We start from the raw sequence: 6,472 nt of genomic DNA on the forward strand, positions 1-6,472 counted from the left end.
AAAAACAAATACTGCAAAATCTCACTTATATGTAGAATCTAAAAAACTCAAATTCATAAAAGCAGAAAGCAGAATGGTAGTTGCCAAGAGCTACGGGTAGGAGAAATAGATGTTAGTCATAGGGTGCAAAGTTTCAGTTATGCAAGACGAATAAGCTCTGAAGGTCTAATGTGTAGCATGGTGACTAAAAGTAGAGCAACCATATAATATAGCAATCCCACTCCTATCCAGAAAAGATGAAAATTATAATTCAAAAAGATACATGCAGTCTATGTTCATAGCAGCACTATTTACAATAGTCAGGACATGAAAGCAACCTAAATGCTGATTAAGAGTAGAATGGATAAGAAGATGTGGTACATATATACAATGAAATATCACTCAGTCATAAAAAGAACGCTATTTGCAGCAACATGGATAAACCTAGAGATTGTCATACTAAGTGAAGTAAGTCAGAGTAAGAAAAATATCGTTTGACATCACTCATATGTAGAATCTAAAATATGATACAAGTGAACTTATTTACAAAAAAGAAACAGGCTCACAAATTTAGAAAACAAATTTATGGTTACCAACAGGGAAAGTGGGGGAGGGAAGGGAAGAATTGGGAGTTTGGGATTAGCAGAGGCAAGCTAGTATAGATAGGATGGATAAATAACAAGGTCCTATTGTATTGCATGGGCTTCCCTGGAGACTCAGAGGGCAAAGTGTCTGCCTGCAATGCAGGAGACCTGGGTTTGATCCCTGGGTCGGGAAGATCCACCTGGAGAAGGAAATGGCAACCTACTCCAGTATTCTTGCCTGGAGAATCCCATGGACAGAGGAGCTTGGTAGTCTATAGTCCACGGGGTCGCAAAGAGTTGGACACGACTGAGCGACTTCACTTCACTATTGTATAGCACAGAGAACTATATTCAATATCTTGTAATAAACTACAATGGAAAAGAATCTGAAAAAGAATATATATACATATATATGTATATATATATATCTGAATCACTCTGCTGTACACCAGAAACTAGCACAACAATGAACATCAATTATACTTCAATTTTTTAAAATTAGAAGAAAAAAGATATTTAAAAAATTTAATGGGCAAACTGCATTAATAGACACTAAAACAAAGAAGATATATGGATGGTAAATGAGCATATGAAAAGATGGCCAAAGTTACTAGTCATTAGGGAACTGTACATTAAAATCTCAATGAGATAGCATTACAAACTTAATAGAATGACTAAAACAAAAAAATTAAACTTACAATACCAAGTACTGACAAGCATGCAGAACAAATGGAAGTCTCACACATTGCTGATAGTTATACAAAATGGTACAGCCACTCCAGGAAATGTTTTGACAGTTTCTTATAAAGTAAAACATACACTTACCACATTACCCAGGTATCCCACTCCTAGGAAACCACCTTACATAAATGAAAACTTATGTTCACAAAAACGTGAATGTCTATAGCAACTCAAATCGTAATTGCAACCCAAATGATCTTCAATGGGTGAATGAATAAACAATTGTGGTACAGCCTTATAATGGAATGCTACTGAGCAATAAGAAGGAACAAACTATTACATGAATGAGTTCCAACAGCACTATGCTGTGTGAAAGAAGGCACTTTCAAAAGTTATATATTGCATGATACCTTTTCTATGAAATTTTGGAAAAGAGATTATAAAAGATTGTTGGTTGCCATGGATTAGGGGTGTGATGAGGGTAGGATTACAAAGGGGGCAGGTTGAGGGAGACTTTTAGGATGATGGAATTTTTCTGCAGTCAGTTTGTGGCAGGGATTATAGAAACATATATATTTGTTAAAACTCATGGACTGTACACCAAAAACAAAAAAGGAATCATTTTTATTTTATGTTAATTTCTAAAGCTTAAAACTTTTATACCGAAAAGCCAATTGCACTGTGTTATTTTAAAATAAAATGAAATTTCAAAAAAGAAAAAAAATTAATATCAATACATAAGCACTAAAATGGGGACAATTTTTAAAAGAATGATCATAAGTCTTGGTGAAGATGTGAGGCAACCAGAACTCTTAATATTGCTAGTGGAGTTTAAAATGATACAACTACATTGGAAAAAAAGTTTGTGTCTAAAATGTTAAACATAGACCATACAAACCACTCACTCCATTTACCCAGAAGAAATGAAAACTTATATCCACAGAAATACATAAATGTTCATGGCAGTTTAATTTGTAACAGCCTAAAACTGCAAACAATCCAAATATCCAGCAATAGGTGAATGTATAAAAATATTGTGGTATATCAACACAATGGAATAACACTCAGCAATAAAAAGGAATGAACTATTAGTATACGTGCAATATGGAGAAAATTAAAAATAATCATGCTGAGTGAAAGAAACAAAAGAAATCAAAGAAAGAAAAGAAAAAAAATAGCAGGGTTAAGAGCAGACTATATGCAGCCATTGATCACTTAGGAAGGCTTTCTTATCTCTCCACGCTATTCTTTGGAACTCTGCAATTCAGATGGGTATATCTTTCCTTTTCCCCTTTGCCTTTAGCTTCCCTTCTTTTCTCAGCTATTTGTAAGGGCTCCTCAGACAACCATTTTGCCTTTTTGCAATTCTTTTTCTTAGGGATGGTCTTGATCCCTGCCTCCTGTACAATGTCACAAACTTCTGTCCATAGTTCTTCAGGCACTCTGTCTATCAGATCTAATCCCTTGAATCTATTTGTCACTTCCACTGTAAGGGATTTGATTTAGGTCATACCTAAATGGTCTAGTGGTTTTCCCTACTTTCTTCAATTATTTTGCTGACAAAGATCTGTTTAGTCGAAGCAATGGTTTTTCTAGTAGTCATGTATGGATGTGAGAGTTGGACCATAAAGAAAGCTGAGTGCCAAAGAATTGATGCTTTTGAACTGCGGTGTTGGAGAAGACTCTTGAGAGTCCCTTGGACTGCAAGGAGATCAAATCAGTCAATCCTAAAGGAAATCAGTCCTGAATATTCATTGGAAGGACTGATGCTGAAGCTGAAGCTCCAATACTTTGGCCACCTGATGCGAAGAACTGACTCATTGGAAAAGACCCTGATGCTGGGAAAGATTGAAGGCAGGAGGAGAAGGGGATGACAGAGGATGAGATGGTTGGATGACATCACTGACTCGGTGGACATGAGTTTGAGTAATCTCCGGGAGTTGGTGATGGAAAGGGAGGCCTGGCGTGCTGCAGTCCGTGGGGTCGCAAAGTCGGACATGACTGAGCGACTGAACTGAACTGATATGCAGCCAATGATAGAATTACTGAACTGGAAGATAGGTCAAAAGAAACTACCCAAAAATGGAGCATGGAGAGATTTAACGGATGAAAAATGTATTTTGAAAAGTATGAGACAAGGGATAAAATATAGAGACCTAAAATAGATCTCACTGGACTCCCAGAAAGAGAGGAGAGACAGAATGAAGAAGCTACATTTGAAGACAGAACAGAAGTCATTAATTTCTGGTTTCAAGAAATTCAACAAATCCTAAGCAGGAAAAATAAAAAGAAATTCACACCCAGACATATCACAGCAGAATTACAGGGGTGGTGAAAGCACACACAAGGGAAAAAACTAGTCACTTGCCAAAGATCTATAGTTAGATCAATAGCTGACTTCTCAATGGGAACAATGGAATCCAGAAAACACTATAGTGAAAATAACTGCCAACGTAGTATTCTAATCTAGAGTTTACAACACACCGGGAATTAAAATATATGACAACAGTCGTGGGGCAACTAAGCCCATGTGCCCTAACTACTGAGTCTGTGCCCTAGAGGCCAGGAGCCCCAACTACTGAGTCCACGTTCCGCAACTACTGAAACCCATGGGCCTAGAGCCCATGATCTAGAACAAGAGAAGCCACCTCAGTGAGAAGCCCATGCACCTCAACTAGGAGTAGCCCCTGCTTGCCACAACTAGAGAAAACCTGTGCAGCAACGAAGACCCAGCACAGCCAAATTAATAAAATTATAATAAATAAATAAATAAATGATACAAATCAACCTATTTACAAGACAGAAATTGAGTCACAGATCTAGAAAACAGACTTATGGTTACTAAGGGGGTAGGGGGGATAAACTGGGAGGCTGGAATTGACATATACAGACTTCTATATAGAAAAGATAACTAATAAGAACCTACTGTATAGCACAGGGAACTCTATTTGGTACAAAGAGCCTCTTGATGACAGTGAAAGAGGAGAGTGAAAAAGTTGGCTTAAAGCTCAACATTCAGAAAACTAAAATCATGGCATCTGGTTCCATCACTTCATGGCAAATAGATGGGGAAACAGTGGAAACAGTATCAGACTTTATTTTTTTTGGACTCCAAAATCACTGCGGATGGTGATTGCAGCCATGAAATTAAAGGACGCTTACTCCTTGGAAGGAAAGTTATGACCAACCTAGACAGCATATTAAAAAGCAGAGACATTACTTTGCCAACAAAGGTCCGTCTGGTCAAGGCTATGGTTTTTCCAGTGGTCATGTATGGATGTGAGAGTTGGACTGTGAAGAAAGCTGAGTGCCAAAGAATTGATGCTTTTGAACTGTGGTGTTGGAGAAGACTCTTGAGAGTCCCCTGGACTGTAAGGAGATCCAACCAGTCCATCCTAGAGGAGATCAGTCCTGGGTGTTCACTGGAAGGACTGAAGCTGAAGCTGAAACTCCAATACTTTGGCCATCTCATGCAAAGAGTTGACTCATTGCAAAAGACCCTGATTCTGGGAGGGATTGGGGGCAGGAGGAGAAGGGGACGACAGAGGATGAGATGGCTGGATGCCATCACTGACTCGATGGACACGAGTTTGGGTAAACTCCGGGAGTTGGTGATGGACAGGGAGGCCTGGCGCGCTGCAATTCACGGGGTCACAAAGAGTCGGACACGACTGAGCGACTGAACTGAACTGAATGATCTATATTGGAACGGAGTCTAGAAGAGAGTAGATACATGTATATGTATGGGTGATTCGCTTTGCTGTACAGCAGAAACACAACACTGTAAATCAACTATAATAAAAAAACAGTTTTAAAAGAGTAAATCAAAAGTCCTCATCACAAGAAAAAACTGTTCTTGTAACTATATATGGTGACAGATGTTGTTAACTAGACTTGTGGTGATCATTTCACAGTAAATACAAATACTGAATCATTATGTCAAATGCCTGAAACTCATATCATATTATATGTCAACTGCATCTCAATAAAATATTTAAAAATTTTTTTCCAAAAAAACATATATATGACAACAGTAGCATTTCAGTTAGGAAGACTAATCTATAGTCCTTACATTTTCTCAGAGAAGTATAAAAGTACCAATTAACATTTGACTTTGATAAGTTAAGAAGCAATATTATAATGTACAGGGTAACAATTATTAAAACAGCAAAAGAAATTTCTTTTATTTGCAGAACAACAGAAGGAAAAAAGTGAAGCAGGAAAAAACAATAAATCCAAAATAAAGCAATTAAATAGATAAAAGGTAAATATGCATCTAAATTTACTCAACAATCACTAAAAGTGCGAAAACCAGGTCTTCTGTGCCCAAGCATGTGATGCAATATGAAGCACCACCTATTAAGTATTCCTGCCAAAAACCTGAATATGAATCTAATCAAGGCTTCAGATCTAACTACTCATTTGCAAGAAATAAGAGCAACAGAAGAACAAGTTAAATGACATCAAGAGGAAGCAACCAGCCAAAAGCAGTCTGTGAGACATTCCATAAAACAAATGACCTGATTTCTCTGAAAAATTAATTCTGTAAAAATGGGTGGCTGAGTGGGTGAAGAACTCTTAAAGAATAAAAGAGTCAATTAGTGAAATTTGGATATGGATTGGGTAATATAAGATAAGCAATTATTGTAAATGGTGATGGCATAGTAGTTACATTTTTTAAATGCCATCTGCTTGAGAAGCATACTTGGGTATTTATCAGTGAGGCTACATGATATCTAGAATTTGCTTTAAAATATTGCAGCATAAAATGGGATGGGAGGAATAGATGAAGGAGATTGGCAAAATGTTGATAATTATTGAATATGGATAATGGGTAAATGGGGGTCCATTATCCTATCCTGACTGCTTTTGTTTATACTTGAATTTTTATAATAAAAATATAAAAAATATACAGGTTAGACAAATAGGAAATATTTATCACTGATTACATTAAAACAATTACAGTTAACAAGACTAAAACTGTACTGAATATTTTAAAATTTTCTTATGTACTGCTTACAAGAGATTAATTTTAAAGCATGATGACACCATAAGGCTATAAGTAAAAATATTTTTTTTTAAAAGGAAAATGTTAAGAATGATACATTTGTAAGCATATAATAAGCTCCCCAAATTTATATTATATGGTCATTGCAAAGAACCAAGAAACTCAAGACATCCTTGAAGAACAACAAAATGGGTAGACTTTCCCTAAGAAATATAAGAAT

The sequence above is a fragment of the Cervus elaphus genome, chromosome X (genome assembly GCF_910594005.1).
Source record: "Cervus elaphus chromosome X, mCerEla1.1, whole genome shotgun sequence".
NCBI lineage: Eukaryota > Metazoa > Chordata > Mammalia > Artiodactyla > Cervidae > Cervus > Cervus elaphus.